The following is a 16,775-nucleotide window of genomic DNA, read 5'->3' as shown; positions in this document are numbered from 1 at the left end:
GTGGGACAAGGAAAGAATCTGAATGTCTGTCAAGTGCATTCATTGACAGTAACTAGGAAAAAATAATCCTTCATGAGAAAGACATACTGTATATGACAGGCTACCAACTAGGCATCCCAACAAGGCTCCTGTGTCTTGGGCTGTGGCTTAACTGATACAAAAGTAGGTGAAATTATACCTTACAGAACTAGCTGCATGTTTTGGACACCTTCACCCACAGGAGGGGTGGCCAACTGTGGCATTTCATATGCTTTCTGATTCACAATTCCCATCAGCCCTGGCAACCCTCCCAATGGAGGGAGACGATAGGAACTGCAGTCCAAAAGCCATCTCTAGGCTCACTGTTTCCTACTTTTCCACCTACAGCATCTGTCACTAACATACACAAGTACTTGAGCCCCATTGTACAACTAGGCTAACAAAGTAACAATGCAGGGACTGAGGAATATTCTAGCTTCCAGGTATTATTGGCCTGCAAGTGTTAGCCAGCAGAGTCAAAGCTGATGGATAATTAGGGTTTAACATACAGTACTGCCCAATGAGAGCCAGAGTGCTGTAGTGGTTTGAACGCTGGACTAGAACTCTGGAGAATGAGTTTCAGATCCTAACTTAGTCAAGGAAACCCAATGAGTGACCTTGAGGAAATCACACTTTCTTTTCTATTCTTTTCCCTTCAATAATTCCTCCAGAGCTTGGACTAAAATATGAAGTAGATTCAAATTCCTACTAACATAAGAGTCACTTGCCACTACTGCATAGAACAAGATGGGGGCAAATCCCATACCTGCAGGAGACCAAGGGCAACAATCCTCAATACCTGTTGGGTCAAAGTTGGATACTCTTTGAAGAAACTGAAAGAGAATCGACAGCCCTTGAGACTCCTAAATCAGAGACCTCTTATTCATCTCCTCTCTTCTCCTGGGACAAGTATGGTGGGCTTTTTGGCTCCAGGATTCCCTGTGGATGCCCAAGCCCAATTAACTACAACAGTATTATAAAATGGTTTCCCTTCTATAAAATGGCCATTGTGTTCACCATCACCATGTATGGATGTGAGAGCTGGACAATGACAAAAGCAGATAAGAAGAAAATCAATTCATTTGAGATGTGATGTTGGAGAAGAGTGCAGAGGATACTGTGGACAGCCAAAAAGACAAACAAATGGGTCTTTGAACAGTTCAAGCCTGAGCTCTCCCTAGAGGCCAAGATGATCAAACTGAGGCTGTCATACTTTGGCTACATCATGAGAAGGCAGGACTCATTAGAAAAGACAATAATGCTAGGGAAGGTGGAGGGATGTAGAAAGAGAGGAAGACCACATGCCAGATGGATAGACTCAATTAGGAAGGTCACAGGTGTGAATTTACCAGACCTAAGCAGAGCACTGGAGAACACAGAGTTTTGAAGACATCTCATCCATATGGTCGCCATGAGTTGAGGTTCACTCAAAGGCAGTTAATTGTTAATGTAAAATGGCAAAATCAAGGTTTGTTTTTTGGAATTTAGATTTGTTTTGAATATTTTCAAGATGTGGATGGTTGAATCCATGGATAAAGAGGGCTGGCTATAATCTCACACACGCATAGAGAAGATAAAGTGTTGCCTCTCGGATGTAGCAGTCAGTTTCTCCATTTTGCAAGGGGAAGCTGAGGAGAATCTTCTCTTCTTCTTTCCCATGCTGGAGCTTGGGAAAGTTATTTGTTAGACTAAAAAAATCCTTAATTAGCAGGACCAGTGGCTATGCCAGTGGAGCAATTTCCAGGAGCTGTGGCCCACCTGGTAACTTTTCCAAGCACTATTTTCATTATATACTTCAGATATAACAGGGTTACGCAAGGGAATCAATTCGGCAAGCATGTATGCTCGCTAAAAAACAGAGTATGCTGCATTAAGGCCTGAAAATGCTCTTTGCCTATTCAGTCATGCAGGGGTAGTCATAGTCCATCATTGCTCACCAAAGAGGACAAGAAAGGGGGAGGGAAAGAGGTCTCCAAGCTGAAAAATGAGATCTACAGGAAAGGCCTGGCATGTTTTGTTGTTGTTTTTTTCCCCTAAGAAAAGGAAAGAAACAGCCACAGGAGGATTTCCTGAAACAGAACGCTCTGGTACACAGCTAATTATTATTTGGGTTGGAAAGCAAAAGCCACTTACTTGCCCAAAAGTGAAATATGACCTTAGCTAGCAAGAGAGAAGCAGCAGCAGCAGCTGAACAGCACACACTTTGCAGCAACCACAGTTCTCCTGACAAGGCAATTTCCGGTCTTCTTTCACAGGAGCCCAGCCTTTGCCGGAAAAAGGGAGGAGGAGAAAAAGAAAAAAGAAAGAAAGCCTCCCTCATTTTTCTTTTCTTGGCAGTGGCAATGCAATGCCTCTTTTCCTGGTTGGTGCACTGACCGTCAGGCCCAACTGACTGGAAGCCTCTTTGCTTGCTCGAAAATGCAAACTCAGGAGCTGAAGGAAGAAGGCAAGGTCCTTTCCATCTCATCCCCTCTTTTCCCTGCAAGAATGGTTGTTCCAGCTCCTAAAACAACCTGCGGAATAATGGTCAGGTTGCAGTTGAACAGACTCTGCCCTCCACCAGATAATCCAAATTAGTATCAGGGCACCAAGGGTGTATCTGCAGAGCAAAACAACATGCAATTTTATGACTGTCACGACTCCATCCTACAGTATCCTGTAGGTACTCACTTTTTGTGAGGCATCAGCACTCTTTGGCAGAAGGCAGAGGACCTTCTACAACTACAAATCCCAGGATTCCATAGGATGTTGCCCTGGCCATTAAACTGGAATCATAGCACTATAATGTGTCCTGCAAAAAGGGCCCTGTGGAAATGTAGCTTCCTATTATTTCGACATAAGAGAAAAAATATGTAGAGGTGTTTAGTTATACCGTAGCACAAGCTCTTATCTTGCAACATTTCATAGATGCATACATATGTATCTATGTAGGTATGTGTGCATACACACACATACTGGAGACCAGTTCCGATTCCCAGCTTGGCTGTGAAATCTACTGGGTGAGCTTGAGCAAGTCACACTCTCTCAGCCTCAATGGGAGGCAATGACAAACCTCTTTCAAAGAAATCTTGCCAAGAAAACCCCATGATAGGGTGGCCTTAGGGTCACTATAAGTAAAACAGTGACTACGTGCACACACATATGCACATGTGCACACAGGTATTTACACCTAATTTGGAAAAACTCAACTCTCAGTGTGGAGTAGGGTCTGCTCCACACTTTCCTATGGCATGACTGAACCTGGAGCTATAACAGCTCAAAAACCTAGAGATAATTTCACAGCAAGTCCCTCAATGGTCAAGCATCCACAGTGCAATCCTAGGCTTAATAGTTGTCTCCATGTGACTTCAAAATGGCTCGGATTTTGTTATGTCTTATGTGTCTACTGATTATTTGCCAGGGTGTATTCAGAGAAGGTTTGCCATTGCTTTCTCTGAAGCTGAGAGAATGTGACTTGTCCAAGGTCAGGCAGTGGTTTTTCATGGCTGAGCAGGAAACCAGGCCTCCTAGAGTCATATTCCAACACTCTACGCATTGTTCACAGTGATTTATTTACCCAGAAGTAATTACCTTTGAGTTCCTTTGGACTCTGTCTATTTTCAAATAGATTCCTTACACTGGCAAGCAACAGGGCTATAAAGCTTTTCTCCCCCCCCCCCCCCTCTTTTTAACATTAAGAAAAAAATTAAGAGTGAAGATGTGTTGGAAAAGCAAAAGAACATTACAAGTCGAGAACAGCATTGTGTGAAGCCCCTAGAGCATGTGAAGGAAACTGAGGTGGCTGCCATGATGCACAATTAATGCAGTTGGCCACTGCTTTAACTGCCATGGCTCCATCCTATGGAACTCTGGGATTTGTGGTTTGTTGTGGCATCAGTGTTCTCTGGCAGAGAAGGCTAAATATCACATAAAACTACAAAACCCAATGTTTCATAACATTGAGCTATGGCAGTCGAAGTGGTGTCAAACTGCATTAATTCTGCAGTGTAGATGCAACTTGAGAGAGTGATAAAAGACAGATGTAGAATAAGGGAAGGCAACTTAAATGGGCCTGTCAATCAGTTTTCCACCTCTTGGATGCCTTAGGAGGGCATGCAGAGTGCCACCAGTAACTCCCAACGAATGATTGTTTTAAGAAGTCCACATTTGAAATATTGAAATATTGGTATGTTTTATGTTAAACAGTGTGGGGGATTGCAAAAAATATTAAAGATAAATCTCCACATTTTGATCTTGTTCACAGTCTACAATTATAGCTCCATTGTTCCCTTGTAACTGCCATGGTTCCATCCTGTGGAATTCTGGGAGCATTGGGTGCTGACTCTGGAGACCAGGGTTGTAATCCTGGCTTGGCCATGTAAACCCACTAGGTGATCTTGGGCAAGTCACACTCTCTCAGCCTCAGATGATGGCAATGGCAAACCCCCTCTGAAGAAATGTGTCAAGAAAACCCCATGATAGATTTGCTATAGGGTCACCAGAAGTCAGAAATGACTTGAAGGCACAAGTCAACTAAGAGTTCTCTGCCAGATAATACTAGTGCCCCACTAAAGTTAAAAAAACGAACAAACAAACAAAGCAACAGGATTACCTAGAAGGAAGCCATGAAAGTTAAAGTGGGATCAAAATGCTTTATAATTGAATTGTGTGAAAGAACTCTTGCATTAAATCATCCAGGGTATCTGACTTTCAGTTGGTTAATAATAGTAACAGGAAAAGGCAGCTAAATGTGGGGTAGGGGGTGGGTGCGGATTAGAATGGAAACAGTTGTGGTTTCTAACTCCCAAGTCAGTGAAGCAGTGAGCCCCCTGAGGTTTTGGACAGCTTTAAAAGATCTGTCCAAGGTCCTGAATCTATTCTGGGGATAAGGTTCAGCACCATGGAGTTCTCCTTTAAAGTCTGGATTCAATCCTTGAGTGGATTGACTGCTGCTCTGATATGGGAGCCATCAACCGCCACTGAATTGGACTGTCCATGAAAAGTCTGTCAGCTCAGCTCTGGGCCTGAGCTCAAGTTCCTGAGCTGAACAAATGTTCAAAGACACCGTGTTCCCTAATGCTCCGTGTGTGTTTCTCTCCACTAGGCATGCATGCACACACACACACACACACACACACACACACACACTCAAAAGCACCATTTGTGTCACCACTTATCCAAGATGGTGAATTTGGACACAATTGTAGGCCAACTACTTAATAACATAACTATCTTAGTTACATATCTAAGTAGTGTCTCCTGGCCCAGTTCCCTTAATCATAATTTACTAGACAACATCTGCTGCAAGCCACAGGGATCTATTCTCCTATCAGTTGGGACACAGCAGACTGAGGTTTCCACCCACTCCCACAAACAACCTCCAGTGCAACAGGCAGAAGCAGGGTCCCTGCTTATCCCACTTGCACCAGATATTATTTGAGGCAGAGGGAGTCAGACCCCTGTCACTCACAATAGCTGATATCCAGAAAATCCAGACTGTGTGACTTTCATGATCCCTATGCATGCCTTACTCTATTGAATATGTAGGGATTGTGACTATGAACCAGTCACTAATGCATAACTTTAGGAAGATTATCACACAGAGGCTTACCATTCTTAAAATGTGGCTAGATCGTCCCCAAAGTGTGAGGGTATGATCGCTCGTCATGCTTGTCTCCCATGACGAAATGATCATAGAAACATCCATTAAAGCGTTCACGCAGCCGCCTTTTCTCTGCATAAGAGAAATAGTGGCTCCACAAATGCTTTAATGATGGGACACCTCCATGATGATTTCATCATGGGAGACAAGTGCAACTGGCAATCACATCCTTGTGATTTAGCAATGATCTAGCCACATTTTAAGAACAGTAAGCCTCCGTGCGATAATCTCCCAGGTTAGGCATTCCTAGCTGCAAACATAAATTTCAGCCTTAATTTTTGGATGGGTGAGGTTGCAGATTCACTGCCCCAATGATATGCAAGTAATCACACACCACTGACAATAGTGATACCTCAACAACTCCTTGCTTAGAGTGGAAACAAAATTCATTCTGCCCAGTAGAGTAGTTTAGTTTCTTATGTACTGCGGGAAAATATATAAAGGGGAGACATAGAATCATAGAGTTGTAAGAGACCTCAGGGGCCATCAACTCCAGCACCCTGTCATGCAGGAATACACAATAAAAAAAACCCTGACAGATGGTCATCCAGCCTCTGTTTCAGAACTTCCAAAGAAAGAAACTCCACCAAGGGAGTGTATTGCAGCGTTGGACAGCTCTTACTGTCAGGAGGTTCTTCCTAATGTTGAGGTGGATTCTCTTTACCTGTAGTTTCCATCCATTGCTCTGGATCCTAGTCTCTGGAGCAGCAGAAAACAAGCTTGGTCTATCCTCAATATGACATCCCTTCTAATATTTAAACAGGATCATCATATCACCTCTTAACCTTCTCTTCTCCAGGCTAGACATAGCCAGCTCCCTAAGATGTCTTCATAGGACATGGTTTCCAGAACTTTTACCATTTTTATTGCCCTCCTCTGAACATGCTCTAATTTGCCAACATCCTTTTTGAATTGATATGCCCAGAACCGGACACAGTATTCCAGATAAGGCCTGACCTTGATCTAGACACTTTCCTTGATCTGGACACTATAGTTCTGCTGATACAGCCTAGAATCACATTGGCTTTTTTAACTGCTTCATCACACTGTTGTCTCATGTTCCACTTGTGGTATACCAAGACTCCTAGAACCCTTGCACATGTACTGTTGTCAAGCCAGGTGTACTTCATAACTGTGCATTTCATTTTTTTCTCCCTAAGTGCAGTACCTTACATTTCTCCATGTTTTGAAATTCATTTTATTAGTTTTGAACCATCTTTCTAATCTAATCTAAAGATTTTTGTCTTTATGGACATTGATATTCCCTTCCCTCCTTTCCAGGGTTGAAAGCTACTCCCCTCTGGACTCAATGTATCACAGCAAAAACTACCCAAAGTTTAATATCATATACTAGGACCTGCAGAGGACCCTGGGGGAATCTTGTCATCAATCTCCATGTAGCTGTGGGAACATAGCTCAATGCTTTTCTGATCCCCCTGGTATTCATCCATGAAATGGCCATGGGGAGAGAGGAGTCTATCATGGAGCCACAGTAAGTCCCAAGACTGGAAACAAGGAAGCCACAGCAGAGCCCTACATGTGAAACTCTTATGCTATGTGCATCTAGGTAGGATCTCAGCCATAGAGTGTGAAGTATTGATTTCCCAGAAAGACCTTTGCATGCAACGTTTGCTAAACACATGCATTAGTCCTGGGAGCAGAGAGTCTCAGAATCAGTTATGAGTTCCTTGTTTGACACTAGATGTACTCCATGAGTGTGTGGTGGTGTGGAACACACAGCTGCTGTACATGAAGTCCCTCCCAAGGCCTTCTTGGGAAATACTGGTTGTTTACCAGGAGAAGCACAAGAGCTCCATCACACTTCATTTCCCCTCTTCAGTTAAGCTTTTCCTGATGAATGAAAGTTTTTACTTTATAAGTGAAAAGAAAGCCAGCATCAGCAGCAATATAAATCAATGCTGCTCTAATTTGGCCTGCTGCCTGTTTGACCACTAATGTCAGATAATTTAGTGGTTCTAAATAAGAGGTGGCATCTTTGAAATATTCTCCCTTACAGAGTTATACCCAATGTGACACTTGCTAGAGGAGAAACTCTTTGCATAAATCTGTCTTAAAAGGCTCACTTAATCATATTACTTCACTTGCAGCAGTAGCCTTTGAAGGCCAAAGTCCTGACATGTTGAGGAATGGAGGAAGAGGCCACAAAGGTGATGTTTTTATTAACCATTGCAGCACTAGTTTCCAGCCACAGCCAAGGCTCTGCAGTGGGGTAATTATTGGCCTTATTTCTTCATTCTGAAAAATCAACATGCCTCAGTTTCTGCACTGCTCTCCTGAGATATCTGCAGCAACTCAGAAAAGCGTGACACTACAAATAAGTATTGTGTGTTTGTGTATGAATGAATGTGTGTGAGAATTTCTAGTTGTCCTTAAAAAGACAAGGACAGAGATGGATTGGTGTGTTTGAAGAACAACTAGTCATATTCTGTTCTGCTTCTGTACTCACACCACAGATTCCTGGAGCAGTAAGCAGTGTAGATCAGTGGTTCTCAAATTCTGGTTCTCCAAATGTTTGGGTTATCAGTTCCCAGAATTCCTGAATATTTGCTATACTGTCCACAATTTCTGGGGGTTGAAATCTAAAACATCTGGAGCACCAGAGTTGGAGAACCACTGATCTACACTGCTTACTGCTCCAGGAATCTGAATAGAAGCAGAACAGAATACGACTTGTGGGCCAGTCCATATTTCAACAAATGATTTTCCTCCATCATGTTAGATATTAATACCCCCAAGAAGATCTCTCCATTATAACATTAATTTCAGAAGACCTCTCTTTTTAAATGGCCCTCTGGGCTAGATGTTGATGGTTTAAGCATGTGTGTGTGTGTGTCTGTGTGTGCAAAATTTTATTTTTCTTCCTTTATTATTGATAATGTTCACAAACACTATGTAGGAAAGAGAGGTATGGCTGGATCACAAAGAGTCTAGTAACATCTGTAATGCAAGTTGTATAAGTGACTGACATGGTTACTCCTACAGAAAATAACAACCATACCAGACAAGGTAAATGGCAAAAGGGGAGCTTTATCTGGATGAGGGGACCAAAACTCAACAATACAGCATATGCAGAAGGCTCCAAGTTAAATCCCTGTCATTACCAACACAATCTTCAATCTTAGCTGCAAAAAGGATCAGATAACAGGTGGTGAGAAAGATTTTTGCTTCAAAATCTAGGAGCTTATCACACTAGGCAAGTAAAGTGCCAGGACAGCAGTATGTTGAATTCCTCCCTCCTGCATGATATCGGTGCTGTTCCATCAGTATGGCATAAAAGACTATTGTAAAAGCAGTTTGTTTTTTTACTTTGAGAAATAATCTAATAATGACTTCCTTTAACACTTCTGTTGCATATAATTTCCAGTGTGAAAGTTTACTAGTGCTTTCCCACTGATTTTAGTTGCTTGCTTTGAGTAGCATGCTACCCAAAGTGGCATGCTTTGGGTAAAAAAGTAATAGTGATTGGGGAGAGCCAGACCCTTTCTGGAGTCTCTATTGGTCTCTCTCTTCAATTGTACAGTGGGCCCTCCATATCCACAGATTCTTTATCCATGGATTCAAGCATCTTTGGCTTGAAAAAATTCAAAAAAATATATAAAGAAACCTTGATCTTGCCATTTTGTATAAGGCACACCATTTTACGATCCATTGTATTTAATGGAATTTGAATATCCATGGATTTTGGTATCCACAGGGGGATCTGGAACCAAACCCCACAAGATACCAAGGGCCCACTGTACTCTCTCTCTCTCTCTCTCTCAGTCTCTCTCTCTTTCTCTCTTACTTACACACACATAATTCTTCCTTCTCCAGCAGTGTCAGAACTCCATTCTCATTGATTTGGCCAAAGGCTGAGAGAGCCCTCCTTCATCCTTTCCTCCCTCCTCCTCTTTTTTCTTCCCAAAACTTTTCCTCTCTTCCCCTCCCCTCACAAGCGGCATTCTGGACCGTGTTTCTTTCTTGGGGAATGGAGGGGAGAGGAGGGAGCAGAAGGAGGAACAGTCAAGGCAATGTATGCTCCTTGTGTGTGAAATAGGGCTTTGATACTAACCTGCACTGTAATCCTGGATTGGATTTAAAGATATGGGAGCTAAGACTGCAATCCCAGTTACATACCATTTTAAGAGGAAATGGAGTTGTAGTGGCAGAGGGGCTTATGTGATAAGGCCCGTACAGAACACTGCCTGTGGCCACCCCAGCCTCGGAACGCCCCATTTTGAAGCCTACTTCCACCCATAGATTTGCATCTGTGGAGTTTTCAAGAGATGCAATGAAGGCCCCTGGAGCAGACATCTTCCTGTTTTTTGGCTGATACAACACCTCTATTCCAATAGGGGGCGCCTATGCCTTATCTTAACCCCACTCAGATGGCCATGGAACCACAATCTGACTAAAACTGGGGGAAAGATTGGGGTCTTACAGGTTTTAAACTGCCACTGTCTCCCTAGGCCTCCCAGGGTCGAGCCCTGGTCCCTCTTCTTACTGTAAGAGGGAGAAATCTCAGGACAAGATCCATGTCTTGAAAAATATGTGTGTGTGTTCTCCTCATTCCTGTGCTTCTCTGCTGGCAAGGAGACAGTTCTCAGAGCAATTGATGCTGGAGGAGGAGAAAGTTTGGGGTTTGTGTGAGAGGTGACTTTAAAGCCTAGGCATTCATCTCCACCCATTCCCAGCCGGCATGAGGGATCACTGCTCAGCTGGAACGTGTGCGTGTACGTGTGCATGCGTGTGTGTTGTGCTTGCTCAAACTGGCATTCCAGAAAGTCAGGAGGAGGGAGGGGACTGGGAAGAGAGCCAGTTGGAGCTACCTGGAGAAAGGCAGAAAGTGGAGTACCCACATCACAACTCATGATCCTTCTTATTGCAGAAGTCATCTTGCAGCAGTGGTCTATGGAGAAAAATAGCTGTAGGCTTACTGTGATCCTTTCAGAAGCCTCGGCAGTAATGTAGGGTCTAAGAAAATACCCGACAGGTGAACAGAATTCAAGGAGCACAAATTATAGCAATCTCTGTGGCTGCTGAGCACATCTCCCCTGTTGACACCTTTGATTCTCCATATTCCACTAAATACATCTGCAAAATAAATGGAAAACTTCCTATTTGCATCATTATCTAATCTGAGAGATAATAAATATCTAGTCCCTGATGACTTCCACAGACTTCTGGGATGTTTTTATTAACTGATGTTGTGGATGGACTAGGTAGTGTAAGTCCTCCAGGCATGGTGCAGGGAGGGGAAATAAACCAGAAAATCCATCCCCTTTGAACCATCTGTCCTAACAAGGCCTGGTTTATGTTTCTGTACAGTCAGTTGCTTGTCTCTGTTTCTGATACATTAGTTATTGCCAAGTACTCAGATACCCGTGAACAGTGCTTGACAAGATTCCAGTAGCTCAATTTTCCTTCCTCTCTTTCTCCTCCTCCCCACACCCACTCAGTGATTAGGTGTTTCATTAAGATATATTCATCATCCGAGGAACAAAAAGTTTCATTGTGTTCACTGATTGGAAAATATGCAGAAAGTGGCACTGAAAATACATCTAAGAATTATATTTTAAAATTAAAACTGAGTTGGAGATAACTGGAGAACTAAATAAAGTGCACGCAACATCAATGAACTCCTGGACACACTAGAGAGTCTATGATACATAGGAATTATAGTTCAGTCTATATAGTTAGGACATGATTTTAAAAAAAGGTAAAGCATATTTACTCTAATAGATTTAAGTATTTAAATGGTTGCATGCATATATAGTTGGCTCAGCTTCAGTGCATTCTAACACATAAGAAACAGTAGCCTCAGCAGCACTATCATTTTTTCATTTGTTCCATAGTAATTTGATTTTTGTTTTGCAGAACCTAGTCACTCACCTTTTGTTTTTTCTCTTGGTTCAGTCAGGTTAGCAGTTAACAATTTATCTCCTTGAAACATCCCTTCAGCTTGGCTGAAATGTATCATAGATCCACCAAGCTACCAGGGCATTGCAACCTTAGTCATCAATTAGTTTTAAACTCCGGCTATAATACATCATTTATCTAGCCTGTTGTGGCACTTCTGTGATCATTTAATTTTTTAAAGGCCTCTCAATTTTTCTTTAAAGCTCACTGCCACATCTCTTTGTCTCCCACACAGACACTAGCTCCTTAAGGAACAATAAAAATGAAATTTGTTTGACCTATTATGTGGGTTCATTTAGGCAGGATGGATTTAATTGCTCTGCCTAGTCTTCCAGACAGCTTTTATGTAATAATCCAGACATTTACGCACTGTCTTTTGCATGGCTTGCAAGCAGGTGTATTTGTCCAAGGATGGATGCCCATAAAGCAGGCCTTACAATTCATTGCACATCTTCTGAAGTCCTCTGGGAAATTGCTTATTCTGGGATAACACTGGCATCTAATTAAGGGCTCACATCACTGCCATGTCTTGGTTCCAAATGGCATTTGCTTGTCTCTTCAATGTTCAGATTTATAGTACAATTAATTCCACAAGGGCATCATCACAAACTCTCTTCCTTATGTTTAAGTTCTTAGAATATACTCAAAACTTATTTCACAGCATAGGCCTAGTCCTTCATAGACACTTGGAAGTTTCCGTGATGTTGTATACTCCCCACTTTGGATTCCTTCCTTCCCTTCCCATAAGTCTTACCTTTTCCTTTCCTGTCTACTTTCTAGTGTCCCAACTCATTTTCTTTCCTATGAAAACTAGCATCCATGACTTACAACTGCCTCGGAAACTCTGGCCTTAATGATTCTTAACATAGGTGCGGTACAGGTCACCCCAAAGGGTGGCTCCTTTTTGCTCCGAATTGGGGCCAGGGCAGTCTCACTTGTAGCCCTGCGGCCCCAATCTGCCATTTTCCTGGAGAAGTGGCAAAATGCTGCTTCTCTGTGGTCCAGAAAAGGGGTGTCCTTGGCGCTTCATGCCCCCGGACACCCCGGGACCCACAGCCATGGGAGAAAGGGGCCGCCCAGCCCCTTTCTCCTCAGCATTGTTCCTACGGCCGTTTGCTTGCCGTGGGAATGATGCACGTGGTGAAAAAGAGCTCTGTTTTGGAGCTCCTTCCTGTGCCACAGCCAGGCCACTGTAAGCGGCCTGAGATGGTGTGGAGACATCACATGCACGCCACTCTGTTTGGATATGGCATGTGCGTGACATCATTGTCATGTGCCCCATGTGGATGGTGCCGCGTAATGATGGCACCCCTAACCAACATAGAAAATCAAAGGAATGCTAGGAACTGCAGTCCACAATATTTGGAAGGCCGCATGATTCCTGTCCTTAACCCACTTGCATCACTCTTGACCTAGCCATTTTCATATGGCAGAGAAAATGAGATGGGATAATGTACAGTAAATTAACTGAGCAAATGTTGAACTCTGCTGCTCCAGATTGGCAGCAGCTGTGAGATCTTAGGAGCTGGGTGCCTGCCACACCCCTCAAGACTGTTTCCAAACCGTCATCCCCTTTGTCCACTGGGGATGGGCTGGCTGCGTTGTCTACACCACATGCGTTCCATTAAGAATTTGGCATAAGTGTATCTGGGATCTATTGCTGTTGGTTTTTTTTCCTCTTTTGTCTAATGCCATACTCACTTTCCTTTACATTCTTAAGACATCTGTATGTTATGGGATACTATTGTGATCTAGTTGATGTTTGGACAGAAACCTAACTTCACATCTCTGCTTGTTATCCACTGAGGTATTTCAGTTTTAATACTGTAAACTGACATAAATTGAAACAATGGATAATGAGATTATAGAGTCACAGAGATGGAAGAGACCCCAAGGGCCATTCAGTTCAACCCCTTGCCATGCAGGAACTCACAATCAAAACAACCCCAACAGATCCAGCCTTTGTTTAAATACCTCAAAAAAGGAGACTCTCTCCGAGGAAGTGTGTTTCACTGTTGAACAACTCTTACTGTCAGGAAGTTCCTTCTAATATTGAGCTGGAATCTCTTTTTCCTGTAGTTTGAATCCATTGTTCTGTGTTCTCTGCAGCAGAAAACAAGCTTGCTCTCTCCTCAATATGACATCCCTTCAAATATTTAAACAAGGCTATCATATCATCTCTTAAACTTCTCTTCTCCAGGCTAAACATCCCCAGTTCCCTGAGTCGTTCCTCATAGGGCATGGTTTCCAGACCCTTCACCATTTTAGTTGCCCTCCTTTGGATAACCTCCAGTTTCTCAACGTCCTTTTTGAATTCTGGTGCCCAGAACTGGACACAGTATTCCAGGTAGGGCCTGACCAAAGCAGAATAGAGTGGCACTATTACTTCTCTTGATCTAGACACTATACTTCTATTGATGCCGCATCACACTGTTGACTCATGTTCAACTTGTGATCTACTAGGACTCCTAGGCCTGTTACAGACTGCCAAAACAAAACTGCCTCGGGTCTCCCTGGAGGCATGCTGTTCAAATGATTTGTCTGACATTATAGAAAAGATCAAACACCTTTGACACAATTTGTCTTAAGATTCTCTTGGCCCTCAAGACCTAGTAATTGTTTAAGGCTGGGAGAGTATGGAGGCACACTTGGAAGCCAATCACAGTATTACTGATGTGATTTTGTGTCAGTAATTTCAAAGTAAGCCTGCCTGGGATTGAGGGGGAATGTGACACTATTTTAAAGAACAAGTCTTTTAGGAACAATAGAGGTGGCCACTTCCTAAATTCTACCAAGTTCATGAATGCAAAGGGGGATTTTCCCTTCTCCCCCTCCCCAGTTTGCTCAAGTTTTATCTGAAATTGCTTCCCACAGGAGGGAAATTAAGACAAATTCCAGAACTGGTAGTCTCACCAACTTCTCTCAGCACCACTCCCTGGGAGACTATTGCACTGGCCACCTTTTCCCAATCTGGACATGGGCTGAGCCCATGTCGTATTCACAGCTAGGTACCCAGATCGGAGGCATCATGTACCAGATTGAGACTTCTCCTCTACTTAGATAAAAATGGGACTTTTCTGTTCTCAGCAAAATAAAGGGAGACGTCTTGATTGGGTACAGGATGCCTGCAATTTTGGCACAGCGCTGTGCAATAACACATGGTCTCAGCTCGGTCTCAGCCCCTATCCTGATCGGGGAACAAGGAGTGCAATAATCTCCCTGGTTAATGAAAATGTCCAGAGAAGGAAAGGGCTTTGGATTCAGTGCATCCAGAGTATGAGGAAGAACACACAAGCTAAGAGAAGGTGCAACCATTTGTTTTTATATGAGTCTATGGGGAAGGGCAGGATTCTGCTCTTCCTCTCATCTGCCTCCATTGAGCCACTTGAGGGGCAAACTACTTTTGTGCTTTGAACCTAGGGGCTGTGCAGACAGCCTCTAAGGGGCGGCCTCCAGACACCTGTTTTGCAGCCAGATCAGGGCCATGGCAACTGCACACCGTGGCCCCAATCTGGCCTTTGCAGGTTGAGAGATGCAGATTCCTATTTATTCCACTGTTTATTATTCCTTAATAGTTTTACATACTTTTCTTCTAACAGGGGTGAGAACTGTGTGGCCTCTAGGTCATATGTAGCCTAGAAAATCCTATAAACTGCTAAGCCCTCCTCCATCAGCTTTTTAAAAATCCTCTTCTGGGAGCTTCCAAAGTGTGAGGTTCTCAAATAAAACAAGGGACGGGGCTCTTTTTGATTTTTGACACGCCCACAATGTATCAGGTTTTAATATACAAGTAACAGAAGAGGGCAGCCAAGATGATAAACCAAGCTGTGAAGAACAGTTTAGGGAGCTTGATATGTTTAGCATGGAAAGAGAAGACTGAGAGATGATATAATAGCCATCTTTCAATATTGGATATTATATAGAAGATGGAGCAACTCTGGTTTCTGCTGCTCCAGAGGCTAGAACAACAAACAATGGATTCAGATTGCAAGAAAATATTAGGAAGAATTTCCTAAACACTAGGAAACACTTCTGAACCGTAAGAGCTGTTCAACAATGAAACATACAGTCTCCAAGGGTGGTGGACTCTTCTTCTTTGCAGGCTTTTGAACAGTGGCTGGATGGCCATCTTTCAGAAGTGGTTTAGCTGTGTATTTTTGGACCAGATATGTCCATTTCCAACTCTGTGATTCTAAATGAGCATGTGGTAGACAGACAAACCAGCTGTCCTTTTCAACTTTGCATCAGTTTTGTAATTGATACCATAATGCACTGTAACATAATATATTATATTTATTTTCCTTTGCAGTTCAAACATTCTAAAAGATCTCACTTTATGAGACCTGTGCTCTGTAAACAAAAGATGTTATTAAAACATTTGTATTAAAATTACATACTACAGAATAAAAATAAAGGAAACAATTTACATACTAAGAAATTACAATTATAACAATAAAGATTATACCATCTATCCTGCACAGAAGACAGGGAAAATAGAAATAGAAAAGGTGAAAAAGAAAAGAAAGTAAAGAGAATAAAGAACAAAAAGTTAAAAGGATAAGAAAGAACAGCAGGAAAAAGTAAAAATGACTTCCAGTCTTTTTCATAGCTGCCATAACCAAATTCTAATTAAGCCTCCTCTAGTTGAAAAACAAAAGCACAGTTCTTTCTATAATCTATCAACATTTAATGTTTTTCATTAAGTGGTTTTAATTGTTTTTAAATTTTATTGTAAACCATCTGCTGTTTCTGGAAGATACCTTGGCTTCCATTCTGGGAGAAAAGTGGCATATAAATGAAACAAACACATAAAATTTCACTAATATATTTATAGAATAGAACTTATAATACTAAATAGTTATCTTGCAGAAAGTTAATAAAGTATTAGCTTACTAATATCTACATATTAATAATAGTTAATAATAATCAATTCCATCTAAATTATCTTCCACACCTAAACTTTTGAATAATAGACTTCCCTAATAATTATCTTCACTTGCCTAGAATTTAACATTTAAGCACTATTCACAATTTTTAAAAAAATTGTTATCCACATTCTGTAACTTCATTTCTTCCCCATAGTGTAACTTCAAGTAAAAATTTCATACTTTATTAAGTCAAAGTTATTTTATTTTTTCTTGCACCAAACAATAAAATTAATCTTAATAATGTAAATATCAAAATTAATAAATGAACC

At 42.0% G+C, this 16,775-nt stretch overlaps 1 protein-coding gene across 1 annotated transcript in view; it reads right to left on the bottom strand.

Moving 5' to 3' along the window:
* FGGY (FGGY carbohydrate kinase domain containing) overlaps window positions 1–2,230 on the bottom strand; it is a 212,410-nt gene extending 210,180 nt beyond the window's left edge. Inside the window, exon 1 of the mRNA XM_089515273.1 lies at window positions 2,152–2,230. The gene's annotated coding sequence lies outside the window, so the exon portion shown is untranslated. The remainder of the gene's footprint in view (window positions 1–2,151) is intronic.
* Between the last annotated feature and the right edge of the window lie 14,545 nt (window positions 2,231–16,775).

Source organism: Sceloporus occidentalis, unplaced genomic scaffold (assembly GCF_023333645.1).
Source record: "Sceloporus occidentalis isolate IW3139 unplaced genomic scaffold, rSceOcc1.0.p SCAF_3, whole genome shotgun sequence".
Classification (NCBI taxonomy): domain Eukaryota; kingdom Metazoa; phylum Chordata; class Lepidosauria; order Squamata; family Phrynosomatidae; genus Sceloporus; species Sceloporus occidentalis.
Note: the sequence above shows the minus strand (reverse complement) of the source record. Positions and strands in the feature narration are given on the sequence as shown.